The sequence below is a fragment of the Oryctolagus cuniculus genome, chromosome 2 (genome assembly GCF_964237555.1).
Source record: "Oryctolagus cuniculus chromosome 2, mOryCun1.1, whole genome shotgun sequence".
NCBI lineage: Eukaryota > Metazoa > Chordata > Mammalia > Lagomorpha > Leporidae > Oryctolagus > Oryctolagus cuniculus.
The window spans coordinates 125411000-125426996 of record NC_091433.1 but is presented as its reverse complement, the minus strand read 5'-3'; the positions used below and the strand labels follow the sequence as shown (position 1 = coordinate 125426996).

General features: G+C 38.6%; 1 protein-coding gene and 1 long non-coding RNA gene across 4 annotated transcripts in view; one reads left to right on the top strand and one right to left on the bottom strand.

The window, feature by feature from the left end:
* Positions 1–4500, top strand: part of LOC103347647 (uncharacterized) — a 42705-nt gene extending 38205 nt beyond the window's left edge. For both annotated transcript variants that reach the window (XR_011386911.1, XR_007918212.2), the window contains one exon: positions 4307–4500. This is a non-coding gene — a long non-coding RNA (uncharacterized lncRNA). The remainder of the gene's footprint in view (positions 1–4306) is intronic.
* Positions 1–15997, bottom strand: part of LRRTM4 (leucine rich repeat transmembrane neuronal 4) — an 809020-nt gene that overhangs the window by 578643 nt on the left and 214380 nt on the right. The window lies entirely within an intron of this gene.

Here is a 15997-nt window from a genome sequence, read left to right as displayed (position 1 = left end):
CTGTGCACACATGGGAAAGCTGGAAGAAGCTCCTGGCTTCAGCCTGGCCCAGCCCTGGATGTTGCAGCCATTTGGCAAGTGTTCCAGCAGATGGAAGACCTCTTTCTGTCTCAACCTCTCTGTGACTCTGCCTTTCAAATAATAAATATTTATTTAAAAAAAGTTAGCAATTCTCTTCCCCACAAAGATGTCATCTACCTTGGACTGCATATTGCCTAATGATAAAAAACCAAAGTGCCACACATCTAAGCACTATCAAAATAACATGAGCTCACCATAGACTGTTGATTTTAACAAAGACTCACATAGAAAATTTCATGTGCTGAGAAAACAAACTATTCTATTATTATTTACTCTTTAGGCCAACATTTTCCTTTAAATCCCTAACACTTATTTTATTTAAAACATGCTTGTATGGTAAATCCGGTGACATAAGTGGCCTATTTTTAAATTGTTAGATTTGACTCATGTGGAGACACACAGGAAGCTCCAAAGAAGCATTTATGGACTTAAAAGCAGCATGAGAGGCTAGTTCAGGCTGAAAGCTTCCACACAACTGCTGCAGACCACATTAGGTGCTGGCTGACAATTAAGATGACACCTGGAAAATATAACCAGTTTTTCAAGAGACAGAGCGCAAATCTAATAATCTCCCTACCTAATATCACTGTGACTTGAAATAGAATAGTTTATCTAATTTTGGCAAAGGAAATGGCAATAGTAATTCATTTGTGTGCCAAGTATGGTTTTTTTTTTTCATTCAAAAGTGATAATTTTAATTCTGGAGCGGCTAATTTCTTACAAGGTAACATTTCTGTTTTCACAAATAAACTCTCATTTGAAGCTAGATAATATACAATTTGTAAGAATAAACACTTGAAAGCTAAGGTAAAAATCAGTTGACTTTCATAAACATCTGAATGTCTTGCATTTTTAAATTTTTTTAATTTTTATTTTTTGACAGGCAGAGTGGACAGTGAGAGAGAGAGACAGAGAGAAAGGTCTTCCTTTGCCATTGGTTCACCCTCCAATGGCCACCATGACTGGTGTGCTGCGGCTGGCGCACCGCACCAATCTGATGGCAGGAGCCAGGTACTTATCCTGGTCTCCCATGGGGTGCAGGGCCCAAGCACTTGGGCCATCCTCCACTGCACTCCCTGGCCACAGCAGAGAGCTGGCCTGGAAGAGGGGCAACCGGGACAGAATCCGGCGCCCTGACCGGGACTAGAACCTGGTGTGCCGGCGCCGCTAGGCGGAGGATTAACCTAGTGAGCCGCGGCGCCGGCCAATGTCTTGCATTTTTAAAAACACCTTTCAAGTTTTAAATTTGAAATAATTCTAGACTTAAAACTTTAAAATTAGTACAGTTCCCTCACACATTAATTAACAGCTTAAAAATCTTACAACAATGATAGGACTAATAAATTATATTGATACATTAGCTAACTTAGATATTTTTGCCAGTTTTACAATTAATAAACTTTTTAGTCTCCATAAATCCAGCCCAGCATCCTGTATTTTCAGCTAGTTGTCATAACTCCTTGGCCTCTCTATCAAAATTTCTCAGCTTTTCTTTGATTTTGATATATTTAATGAATATTCGTCAGTTTTGAACAATATCCTTCAATTTGTGTTTATCTGATATTTCCCCAAGACTATATTGAAGTTAAGGGGTTTTTGTGAGAACAATCTAAAAGTGATATTGAATCACTGATTATCTCCCACTGTGGATTTACATGATGTTTTTCCAGTTTATTATGTTCTTGATGTTTAGAGTAGATTATTTCTTTGGGAGTCTCAAAGAGGAGAATATTAGCAAATGACTATCCCAAAATATTAGCACTAAAGAGCTCCTATTAATGTCTCTAATACCTGATCAAAGATGATTACTACAAAACAGCAGGCCTGTTTTGGGAAGTTAACTCTTCAAATTTCAAATGTCCAGCTGTTTCCAGCACTTTCCTATTGGGCTGAAGGTGAGGATACTTGTATATATACAAATAGATAAAAGCCAAACAACCAGAATTGCAACTTAAGAAAAATCTCCATGCTGGTATTTGAGACTTTGGGGGAAGAACAACACTAATACGACATAATACAGTTCAGTTTGGTAAAAACCTTGCGAATTTCAAGTAATGGGGACATTAATGAGTGGTGTTTTAGTGTTAGTATATAGAAATTTTAAGAATTCAATTCATAATTTTGTATTTTAACAGTCAGCTTTTTTTGTAGAGATGTCTTGCATGGTTCCATAAGGAATTAAAGAATTTATTTTCAAAACCATTTCTCCAAGTCTCAAATGAAATATGACGGTACTTCAAAAAGCTTGTAAAAATAAGTTTATTTTTCCATGAAGTTTTTGAAGATCCCTGTATGAAAAATAGCTGTTAGATTAAATGCTGTTAATATCGGAAATTTTATTTTCACTTTCACTATTGAAAGTCTGATTAAGCGTAGGGTACATTTCATTTCACTTAGGTGGAATGGCCAGGGATTATTGTAAAAAATATTTTCTCCACCTGTAGAACTTATATCTTTAAGAAGTGACACAGGGATCACAGTTAATTATAATAGCTAGATTGGGATACTCACATGAGTTGCTATAGGCTAGACCCAAGTGCCAGTAAAAATTAATCACTTAGCTAAACCCTGCTGCTTGATTCTACTCAGGTATTCCTTGCCCTACCCTTTCAAGCTGAGTGAATCCTTGGATTGAGATTATGACTGAGTGGTTCACAGACCAGACAATTTGAGCCCTTTCAATTTGTCTGTTCCCTTCTCCTATACTTGCTTAATTAGGCAATTTGACATTTTCATAAACACAACAGATTTTCTGGTGCAGAGTTCTAAAAGCCTTCATGGGTGAGTTTAAGCCACACAAGTACAGCACTTTTTAACACAATCCACAATTCACTTTTAACACTAAGAACACCCACCTTCTGAATGAATTATACTACTCAGATTTTGGTTACACTAATGATCTGTTTGTCCGTAAACATGTGTCATCTGCCCCCAGAGTTGCAATTTCAAGTGCAGTGTTAAAGCTGGGATACAGAAGTGGCTGTTTGGCACAGCAGTTACATTGCAGCTTGGGCTGCCTGCGGCTCTGATCAGATTGCCTGGTTTCCAGCCTGGCTCCTTCGCTTCCCATCCAACTTCCTGTTAATGTTAATTTTGGAAGGGAGCAGATTAGAGTTGAAGAGTGTTATCCCTGCCACTCACAAAGCAGGCTCAGACTCAGGGTGCTGGGCTCCTGTCTTTAGCCAGGCCTGGATCTGGCTATTGCAGGCACTGAGCAAGTTCACCAGTAGACGGAAGATTTTTTTGTTTGTTTGTGTTGCTATTTTTTTTCTTTCCCTCTGCCTCTTCAGTGGAAAAACAATGTAATCTTTCACAATGCTAGCTAAAAGACAAATAAATCCAGCATTCAAACTCTAGTTTTAGATACTTCATTTTTTTATGAAAACCATCATAGGATATTTTCTTCAGCATTAGCTGATTAGAAACAAATTCCTTTCTCATTAGCTTTTCAATGAAGAGTGAAAAGAAAAAGGTAATCATGAAATTTCCCACGTGTTTTGTTCTTTGAGCAGAAATTGTCCTAGTAGCTGCAGGCTTTCCATGCATTGTCCCTTGTCCTGCTTTACTATGTTCTGAATATCCCCGACATTGTTCACCTGCTTGCCTTTTCTCTGTCTTTCCCTTGTTGGTATCAGATCTACCAAATATATACATAGTTAAATCAAAAATGAAAGAAAGGCTTGATGGCACTTTAACAAGGGACTAATAGATAAACCAAAAAATGACTAAGTAACTGCAGTTCCTTATGTTTTATCTGCTAAAAGCGAATTGAAGAGTTGTCTCACCAATACTCTTAATTTCCCACAAGGGAAGTCATACCTGGTAGACATTTGGCATGAATGCAAATTTTCAGCCAAAGTTTAAAACTTTTAACAAACATATTGTGGTAATCTTAAATGTGACCTCAACAGTTTTTCCTGCAAAATAAAACAATTCCCCTCTCTGATCTCTTTGAACATATTTGAAACTACACTTATTGTAGTACTATTTACCTATTTATTTAAAATCAGTTTCTAAAAAGAATTTAGGTGGCCAACCAGAAGATCACAATACAATTAATTTTGACATAAGACAAAATGAAGGCTAGACCTCCCAAAAAGAGTAAAATAAGGTAAGAGTAATTGCTGGGGCCAGCGCTGTGGCATACTGGGTTAAGCCGCTGCCTGCAATGCCAGCATTCCATGTGGGTACTGTTGGAGTCCTGACTGCTCTGCTTCCTATCCAGCTCCTTGCTATGGCCTGAGAAAACAGTGGAAGATGGCCCAAGTCCTTGGGCCCCTACACCTGCGTGGGAGACCTGGAGACCTGGCTTCGGATTGGTGCAGCTCCGAGCCTTGCGGCCAAATGGGGAGTGAACCAGCATACGGAAGACCTCTCCCTCTCTCTGCCTCTCCTTCTCTCTCTAACTCTGACCTTCAAATAAATATATGTACCTTTTTTAAAAAAAGTAATTGCTAGCATATTTGTTGTTTTAAGAGATCAGAAATCTTAATTTTATAATTTTCCTCTATGAACTGTTTAAAATGTCTAGTTTATAAATTTAAATTATATAAACAAAGAAATTGTGTTAAACCAGTATGAGTTAAAATAATACAAATACATCTATAATAGTCTATAATAGTTTCATCCAGCAATTAAATTGGTCTAACTGAATAAGCAAGTGCCATTTCAACAAATTATCAGGCTTTACTACTTAGATAGACTTCAGCTTCTTTGGTATTTCATCTCTCTCACCCTTTGACTGAAACCTGATAGGGATATTAGAAAAGCTGTACTGCACTTTGTAAATACATGTTTAGTAACAAGAAAAAATACAGATCTTCCTTCACGTCATGGCAAGATATTACCCTAATTTTTGGCTGTTTTATTAAAAAAAAAGCTCAATAGAAAAATATCCCAGTAAACTCTTATAACTATTACTAAAAGCACCACCTGCTGGTTACCAGAAATGGATGCATTTCAGTCTTCTGTCTTCAGACTCTGATAAAAGAATAGAAAGACATTTCTTTCTTGTATGTCTGCACAGATTCCTCTCTGCATATTGAAGTTACAAGTCCAGAGAAACAGGAGAGGGACTTTATTGGTAAAATGTTTTAGACTATCAGTATGTGCGTATAATGAAAATCAATTATTTCAGTTTGCCTTTTAGTGGAAACCATAGGTATATGAATGAGGGTATTTTCTGATCCAAATCCCTCTTCTATAGCCAGAAGGCAACTGTTAGTTCAGGAAGTATACAGCAGCCCCACCAGAGGATTTTACAACATCCAAAATGAAGAGCTGCTCAATTTGCTTTGTTGCTAGAATGCAGCACACAGTAGGTCCTAAATAAGTGTTGGTTGAATGAAGAAAGCAAAAATAAAATAATCACTATGATTTAAGGAAAGATAATACTGAACCGGGGGAAAATGTCCTCATTTAATATTCATTAGATAGATATTTTTATCCATGCCAAAATTTGATGTGTGAATTTAACATTAGCAAGGGAGAAGTGATGCTTTTTATTTTTAAGACAAAATCATGCAATGAATAAATTTAGAAGTTTTTTTTTAGGACCCCAAAAATATGGCAAGGTATTAATTCTAGAATGTCTAAAAAACATTTAGTTTAAGTATTTGACCTAATAGATTATAAACAAAGAAGAAATCCTCTGTCATTATATAGCTTTGTTGTAAATTCGGTAGAACTCATTTTCTACATCCTCTTGAGGGGATTGATGTAGATTATTTCAAATTGAAATTTAAGATATGAAATTCCACGCGGTAGGAGGGTAAAAGGCTTCTTTCTTTTTAAAAATTAATTTATCCCCCGTTACAATGGAGAAATTGAATTTCAAGGGTAATCAAGGTAAAGTCAAGTCTCACAGGTGGAAACAGTAAAGATGGCACTTGGAATCAATCCATTTGTTTCCAAAAGCATTGATTTTCAACTTTATGAATAAGTCTCTCAATTCTATCAGTATGTTTTTCAAAAGGTTGCAGTGTTGTACAGATAGATGATTATAATTTTCTCTATGAAGATAATCTCTCCTACACATTACTATGCTACATTACCATTCTTTAAGGATAATAATTGACATTAAATATTTATTCTACATGTGGTTCCTCTTTGAGGATAAACTCTCAGTAAATTAGAATGTGATTTCATATCATATCTAAACTATAAACAATTCTGCTGTCACTAAGTGATTAAGCAATTTAACAATTCATTCAATCCTGTCCCAAATGTGGGAACATTTCTGAATCCAGTAGAAGGAGAAACACATACAAACTCTGTAGGCGATGATAAACCTAAGTACTTGCATGGCTTCATGGGCAAACAGCTCTGTCAGACACTTGCCTTCATAAATCCCAACATCAGCACACAGTCTTCATTAAACACATGCCAAAGTTCATTTTTAAAAGTGAAATATCTAGAGTTCACACATAATTTTTGAAATCCATATGATTTTAGTGTACATTACCAGAAAATATCTGGAACAGAGATTTAAAATATTGGGACTGTCCAATTCCCTCTTTTTGGTCCCTCCCTTATAGTTATATAAAACCAGTTGTGTAAATAGAAATGTCAGCTTCTGATATCTCTGTTACATGAATATCTATATTATCCAAATCACTATAATAACTTTAAGTCAAAATTCATTATTGTTCATCCAACATCCATTGTCTCAAGATAGTATCCAGAAGTTTGAGTGGGTAGAAGGTATCATATATCCTCTATGCCATAGATGTGAAAGTTGGTAGCACTGGATTTGTGGGAGAGGTCTAATCATCACACACCAAGCTCTGTGCCTCTATTTATTCTAGCCCAATTAATTGACCTTTCTGATTGTCTCATGGCAATCTTGAGCCCTTTGTGATTGGTTCTCAAAGTTATTCCAAACACTTTCAATTCCAGAATGTTCTTTCCCCAGGATATTTTCAGTTCTTGAGGCACAAAAATTCTGCTATGAGAAGGGTAGCAACACTTCATGGTTTGCTTTCATCATGAGTTCATGATTTGATGTAACCTTTAATTAAGGTATTACTACTGAATAACAGAGCTGGAAAAACCTTCAATACTAGGGAACATTGCCAAGGTTCTAACCCTTACCCAATGTCTATCTGACATTTGGACTTGTTATTTTCAAGAGTAAGCCACTTCTAATTTCTCATTCTAGTTTAAGTTCGCTTTTGGCTGCTTGGAATTGCATACATAATCACAATGGCAGAAGTTGTAGTTACTTGGGTATTTCCTAATTGAAAAACATTGTGCTAAATGCTGCTCCGGGTAGTGGATGCCTTCAATACCTCCATTTCACTGAGAAGACAACAGTTTGAAGAGGTTATGTGATATACTCAAAAGTACACATCCAAAGATATTAGAGTTGATTATAAGACCTTACTCTTTCACCTTCCACTATGGACATCCTTGATGAGAACGCGGACTTCAATACTGGCATCACCATTATTGGTTGTGTGGTCGTGGGCAAATACTTAAATTCATTGGATCTCAATTTTCTAAATCTTAGATTTGAGAAAATAATCCCTAGGTTATATGTTAACTATGGGAGCTAATAATAAGAAAATACATCTTAGAAAATTTCCTATTTAATAGTGATCACACAGTGATTATTATGTCTTTTTATAATTACTTAGGCTTCATTTATTAAGTTTTATATTGGGTTTTCTAACAAGCAGAATAGGCAGTGATGGTATTCCTGAAAAATCCTATAAACAGGCCTGAACAAACATGGAAACATGGGGTTTTCACAGAGCTCAGATTAGAATGGCTGCAGTATTTCTCGTTTTCTCTCCTAATCCCAAATGTATTTGATGTTATTGATTTTTTTCCTCAACCAATATTTATTGAGAGCTTAGCAAGTGGATAAGGAGTTTGAGAAGGGAGAGAGTAGCAAATATAAAGCAGATAAGGCTTTTACCTTCTTGAGGCTTAACAGGCTTGTGGGCTTTTGGAGGAAATAGTCTATTAAAAAGTTAAGCTCATAAACACACAAATATATTTTTTACAAAAGTGGAACAAATGCTTAGAATACAGTGAGAACACATAAATGGAGACTCAGGTCCCACAAGGGAGGAGCCTCTGAAGATGCCCAGCTTTATTCGAAGAAAAGTATTTAGGAGAGAGACATCAGCCTTGAGGCATGAAGCAACTTTCAGCTCTCAGGGACTTCTACCTCCCTTGTAGCTAAAATAGAGTGATGATTGGGATGTTTAATTAGCAAAGCGGATGGAGAGGTTGACACAAACCAGCTCATCTTGCATTTTGTAGGACATTTTATAGATTTGGGGATTCAGTACAAGAGTCTTAAGTATGGCAATGATATGGTTTTTTTTTTTTTTTTAAGTCTCAGACTTTTGAAGAGAATAAATTGCATAGGCAAATGATTTTGTGAACTACAATTAGGATATTCCATTTATCTTGTAAAACAAAAATATATCCTTGAACAAAGATGATGGTATAATGATCAAGTCGCTGAATCAGTATCTATTTGAGAATATGAATTCAGAAAACCTGGTGATAAACTAAATATAGTTGGTAGAATAAATGCCATGATCTCCTATCTGCACACTTTTTTCTAAACTCACCAGTTTTTAGGTTGGCTGCTAGGGTCACAACTTATCCCTTCTGAAGAGAAATAGGACATGCTTCTTGGAGGTAACACACCCCTCTTCATTCCTCACAGCCACAATCCCAACTCATCAAGAGCTGACAAGCTCCCAAGGACTCTCTCTATTTACATGGAATTTCTTGTATATCATAATCCCTTTATCAGTCTCTGCTTCCAAGGAACCCAAAATAGAAAAAAAAATAGAGTTGGCACTGTACATTTTCAGAATGATTCTCAATTTTGTTTGCCATAACAGCTTTTGCTTGCACTAGAAGTATAGCAATAGATTTGAGTTCGCTTGGGACATACTGGGTTTAAGACTGCTAAGAACAAACCCAATAGAGATGTCAAGTTATTACTTGGCTATAAAAGGTTTTGGACTTAAGAAATGGAAGTAAAATTAGATTGTATAGCTATTATAAAGTAAATACAGCAGGGCTGGAGTTGGGTAGCAGGTTGAGCTACCGCCTGCAACACTGGCATCCCATATGGGTGCAGTTTGAGCCCTGGCTGCTCTACTTCAGCTCCCTACTGAGGTTCCTGGGAAAGTAACAGAAGGTGGCCCAAGTACTTGAGCCCCTGCCACCCTCAAGAGGGACTTGGATGAAGCTCCTGGCTTCCTTCTGGTGTAGTTCCAATCTGTTAGGGTCATCTAGGGAGACCAGCAGATTAAAGATCTCTCTTCCTCCCACTCACCTCCCCACTTCCCACCCCCATCAGTAACTGTACCTTTCAAGAAAAATATTTAAAACAAAAAATAAATTCAACATAAAAATTGAAGAAAGAGTTAAGACCCTAATCAGGTATTTGAAATGGCTAGCAAGCATTTTGTTAACAGAATTCTCTCTATAGACCCTTATATGTTGAGGTTTGGGAAACTTAACCATTTTGTGTGGGTAAGGACAGTCTTTCTGAAGTGATGCCAATTGCTTTTAATTCTTTGTATTATTGTTAGGTAGGAAGTCAGAAATTGAGCCTATGTGTGTAATAAGCCCGAGAGGGTTCTTGCCTACTTCAATGGTATTTATATTAAGTTCTTTAGGTATACTACTATGGAAATAAAGGATAACACTGCACAAATTCCAACACTTTGTGGGCCTAACCATACTGTATAATATATAGAAAGCTATAAAATGATTAAAAAGAAAAAATATTCAGTAAATTGAAATGTATTACAAATCCTGTTTATACTAATTTTGAGACTCAGCTCTTACAGCCTCCCAATATTCCTCACCACTTAGGTAGTCGGAAAGTTCTTTTTTTCCTAAGGTAATTAGTAACATACCAATAACAATAAAGAGCTATTTGGCTATGTATTGCAAAAACTGTTATGTAAAATTGCTTCTTGGTCACAGTACATTTTTTATTTCAAGAAGTAATTTAAATTCTCTATAGGCAAAAGGAAGAATACAACAAAAGGTTTTAAGTTGAGCAAATAGGGACAAAAGGAAGAGGAGTTGAGAGACGCCTTACTGAAGTAGGCAAGCATACAGGCTAAAATTGATTAGATTTGTGAGCTGGAAGACCACGCCCCAGTGTGACTTCATGCCCCACCTGATACCTCCACCAAGCCCCCATGTGACGTCAGGCTCTACCTGACCTTACCTGAGCGCCCGCCTGGCCACAAGCCACTCCCCTGTGGGAAATATATAAAAAGGCAGGGAGGGGCGCAGAACGCACTCTGCCTCTGTTTTGCTGCCGGTGATAAGCGGTGGATAGCAGCTCAAGGTGCTTGCTGCACGTGGCTCTGGCCTGCTCTCTAGCGGTATGGACGCTACTCCAGTTTCCAGACTTTTCCTTCTCTCCAACCTGAACTAAAGCTTTCACTTTCCTAGATCCCTCTCGCATGAAATAAAAGCCTAAAACGTACCAGGCTGCCTCGTTTATCTGTGCCAGTATTTAGAATTTTTCTCTAAATATTAGGCAAGAACCCTCTCGGGCTTATTAATATTGGGGACTTATTAATAAGCTTGTGGTGAAATCGTATGGCACCCCAAATTCTGGTAGCATATGTGGCACTCCAGGTAGCACTTCTGGGAAATTTAAGGGGCCACATTTCAGTGTAGATTTTAGGGGCTCATGTCTGATTTCATTACCCTTGTTTACGATTTCAGCATTTGAGCCTGAGATTCATTATTTGTCTTCTCTTTTTCCCCTACTTGATTATAAGCAGACCACCATCTCTAGGTAGAGTTTCTGGGGGGAGACAGGGAGCCCTGTAATATTCACAGGCTTATGCCCCTCAAAATTGACAGCAAGGGCTTGTGTGTGCAAGGAAAACTGTAAGGAAAAAATAAATGTAAATTAGTAAAAACAGAATGAAAGAAACAAAAATCTGAGAAAGGAGGCAAAGAATAAAGAGAAGAAAAGGACAGGAAAAGAGGCAGGTTTAAAAAATGAGGGTCAGCATGTCAGAGAGAAGAGAAAAAAGGATAAGAGGGAAAAACATATAAGTAAAAAAAGCTACTTGGTAGATTTACCATTTCACAGGTTTTAACTGGAATCTGCCTTTTATCAAAATACATGTGTTGAGAGACATGGCATTGCATTTCTTATTACATACTGTGCTAAACCCTGGGCGACCTCTTATTTTTGGTAATAAAAGTTATAATTCTAGCAAATAGGTTTTACCCATTAACTCTGTAGCCTGCTTGATATAACCTGAGATTAAGTTAAATTTAAAGTCCAAGTGAGCTCAAAGGTATAGGTGAAGGTTGTTGCTATTAGGTCTAACTGAATAATAGCCCTCTGCAAATCCCAGCCCCATAAAATCCCTGTGCTGGCAGTCATAGCAACCTGGCCACTTTGGATGTGACTGCTGACAGGGAGTCTGCTGAGTTTTCCATGGAGTATCTTGATGCTTGCTGCTTGGGGTCACTTTTTTTTTTTTTTTTTTTTTTTTACAACTGTGTGAATGAAAAAGGAAAATTTGCTGTAGAAGAGGGGCAGATGTCTTCTTTCATTTCTCCTCTCTTTCCTTCATTTTCATTACTCTTCTCATTCCCTCTCTCTCATTGATCACAACCATTTCATTAGAGCATTTTCAGGCCAGTTTCAATATGAGGATTGGAGCTTCACAATGACAGTTACTAAAACTCTAACTTCCCAAATATATTATACATTCATGAGCAAAATGTGGAGCCCTCGGGGAGAGTGCAGTGAGCCATGATCTATGGTTTACAAGTGCTGTCGTTGGGAGAAGTTACACAGGACTCTTCACATAATTCGGTAGGTGATTTATTCCTGTTTAGGGATTTCGGGCTGCACTGTAGGCACATAAATTGAAACAGGCTGACGAGTGGCTTCTACACCTCAGCCCTGATATCCAGAAAGGTACTATACAAGCTCTGGGTATAGAGCACCCTGGAACAGAGATCTCGGAGAGCTAAGTGAGTTGACTGACAAGCTGAAAAACCCAACAGCTACCTGAGAACCTTCATCTGCAATCTGGGCTGCTTTAATTTTTAGGCTGATTTTTAAGAAGATTATAGATGGACACACAAACAGAGAGAGAGAGAATGTTCTCATCTACTGGTTCACTTCCCAAATGCCTGCAATGGCTGGGGCTCTCCCTGAGTCAAAGCCAGGAACCAGAATCTTTTCCAGATTGTCCAGATGGCTGGTAGGGACCCAATTATTTGAGCTATTACTTGCTGCCTCTGGCGACAAAGATCAACAGGAAGGTAATGTCAAAGGAAATAGCTGGGGATTGACCCCAGGGACCAGGAGGTGGGGCGTGGGCAGCTCGACTTGTCCGCTGACAGTTTCCTCCTTTGTCGTGTTTCTGAACAGAGCGTCTCACTTGTACAATGTCAGAAATACTCAGGACTTCATGAATTCTGGCTGTCGACTGATAGTATCATCAGTCTTCTGCTGGGGATAGCTCATCCCAAGGTAAGACTAACCACATCATCACAGAAAAATCCATGGTAGTTCTTCCAGTGACAAGTTAAATGCAGTCAGCTATGTATAACTTATTGATGTCATTCACGTCACCTAGAAACTGTTCGTGTAAAATTTTACCTTTATCTTTTAAGTCAGGGTTAGATTAGAGGGACAGACAGACAACGTTCAATCTGCTGGTTCACTCCTCAGATGGCCACCACTGCCAGGGCTGGGTCAGGCTGAAGCCAGGAGCTAAGAGCTTTATCTGGGTCTCTTACAAGGGTGGCAGGTCCCCAAGCATTCTAGCCATCTTTTGCTGCTCTTCCCAGGCCATCAGAAGAGAATTAGATTGGAAGTGGAGCAGCCAGGACACAAATGTGCCCATATGGTATGCAGGTATCACCGGCAGTGGCTTTACCTGTTACATTACAATGCCACCTCCTCTCCTCTGACTTTTTAAGCAAACGCTGATTTTTACTCAGCAGTTAAGAGGATTCCTCAGAAAGATCATGGAAAGTACAAACTTTTAAACAGACATGCATGGATTTTCAACAATTATTGAATCACAGTAAACATTGTCTAATTCCATGTTTCCATGAACTTTTTTGAAGTCCCTTCGTATTTAGTGTTTCATCTGTACTAAGCTAACAATTCTTATAGAGGAGGAAAGGTGGTAATGAACACACTGGGAACATTCCAAAAGCAGTGACAGGCAATAAATAAATGGATACAAAAGCTAAAGTATGTTTAACACTGAAATGCTAAGGACAAAAAAAGCCAGCGTGTCTCCCCGAGTTCTGTTTGCACTGAGACTTTTAGTAGGAATACTTTTGCCCCCTCACCTGAAGAAGTTCAAGTTAGTGAGCTCATGGCACATGAGCTATGAAGGCACTGATAGCAGGGTGCACAGCAGTACAGGGAAGGAAAGAGAGGGGGTATTTACCTCTGATGGGACTATGTGTGACAAGTAGAAAACCACATGAAGGAAAAATTCCTAGAGGGTGTGGCACTTGAGTGATATGTACAACTTTCCCAAGGTGAAACTGGCCAAGGTGAAGGTGTTACAGGGCCAGTAAACATAGAAATTCTCTGCTTATAAAATGAGCTGAATAATCCTTTTTAATCTTTTTGAATCTTAGCAAAGAACAGGCAGAAAGCAGAAGAAAGGAGCAGACTTGGCCTTGACTGGATGGGGAGACTGGAGGAGAAGGCAGGCATGCTGACTTCATACCAGCTCTTTCCTTTCCAACAGTAAACTTGATTTGGTTGGGACTGTGGGTGATGAAAGGACTGGCTCAGAATTTTATTTTAGAAATGCCACTTAGTAGATAAATGTCACTCGGAGGGGGTGATGTGGAGGGGCAGGACTGTAGGTGGGGAGACCACTTATTCAGTACATTCTAGGCATTCAGCTCGAGTTAGGGAGTCATGTTATTTGTTTGCTTCACTACTCTTGGTTACTTGTAATGTGCCTACATGGTTTAAATGACTCGCTAACTACCCACAGAAGGAGCTGACTTGTATCCAATTAATAATGCTTTATTCAATAGTGATTATCCTCAAAATAGTGATATTTAAAATGTCACTTGTTATAGTTTATAGAGTAAGCAGAGAAAAGACCCTTCTGTGATTTTTATCCTACCCTAAATGAAAAAAAAAGGGGGGGCAGGCATTTTGCATCACTTGAAATGCCTACATCCCTTGTCAGAGTTTGGGTTTGAGACCTGGCTCTGCTCTCCACTCCAGTTTCCTGCTAATGCAGATGCTAGGAGGCAGCAGATGATGGTCAAGTATTTGAGTCCCTGCCACCCACCTGGGAGATTTGGATGGAGTTCTGGGATCCACGCTTTGGTTTGCCACTCTTTAGCATTTCAGTATTTGGATAATAAATCAGCAGATATGAAATCTCTCTTGATCTCTTTGTCTCTACTTTCCAATAAATAACATGAATAATTTTAAGAAAGCTGGCCGGCGCCGCGGCTCACTAGGCTAATCCTCCGCCTTGCGGCGCCAGCACACCAGGTTCTAGTCCCGGTCGGGGCGCCGGATTCTGTCCCGGTTGCCCCTCTTCCAGGCCAGCTCTCTGCTGTGGCCAGGGAGTGCAGTGGAGGATGGCCCAAGTACTTGGGCCCTGCACCCCATGGGAGACTCTCTGTCTCTCTTTCACTGTCCACTCTGCTTGTCAAAAAAAAAAAAAAAAAAAAAAGAAAATAAGCTGATAAGCTACCATCAAAACTATGTTTACAAATAATCTTAGTGATTTAAGGAAGTTACAGCCATGTGACATAATATTTAAGGTTGCATTTATAATCTTATTTCTATTTTACATGCATGTGTACCTGTGTATGATCATACGTGGAAAGATGTCAGCATTTAACACTTGCTACCTTTATGTAATTGAATGGTGCATGAGGTCTTCTATGCTTTGTTTTCCACTTTCTACCACTGTTTTTGCATAAACAAGATGTAGAAGGTTGCATGTATTTCAATCTTCTCAATGGTGGAAGTAATTTCAGACCCCAGAATTTCCAATTTTTTTTTATGTTATGGGAAAAGGGAATGATTAAGTTGTCAAAGTATCAAGATGGCAATTTTTGCATAGAAATTATATAATGTAACTGAATTTAAAATTTCTATATATGTACTCATTAAGACCTTCACTGTATAAGTGTTAATAATGTTTTTAAAAATACATTTTTTAATAATTTGAAAGAAAATGTAAAACTCATGAATGGATCTAGGGATGCAAAGAAAATAAAACTTCAAGATTCGAACTCAAGTGTCAATCAAGCCTTAACTTGCTTCTTTTTACTTTTTTTTGTCCCTATTTCTCTTTCTGATTTTTTTTTCATCATTTTAGGGTTATTCTCTCTTGGTTCAAACATGTATTCTTTCCACGATATAGGTTTATCAATTATTGTCCAGGAAAAATAAGACAGAAATGAAACAATCTTACAGGATTACTTATCAATCCCAGGCATGCTCATTTAGTTTACTTGCCCTTTGTGGCAAGAACTATTATTAAGGGAATGAAATGAGGAACAATGATGTTTCAGGCATACTCTGATTTGGAGAGGCAAAGACACTTTAATTGAAAATTGCAGGCCGGCACCATGGCTCACTAGGCTAATCCTCCACCTGCGGCGCTGGCACTCCGGGTTCTAGTCCCAGCTGGGGCACCGGATTCTGTCCCAGTTGCTCCTCTTTCAGGCCAGCTCTCTGCTGTGGCCCGGGAGTGCAGTGGAGGATGGCCCAAGTGCTTGAGCCTTGCACCCCATGGGAGACCAGGAAGAAACAGCTGGCTCCTGGCTTTGGATCAGCGCAGCGGGCCGGCTGTGGTGGCCATTTTGGGGGTGAACCAATGGAAAAGGAAGACCTTTCACTCTGTATCTCTGTCTAACTCTGCCTGTCAGAAAAAAA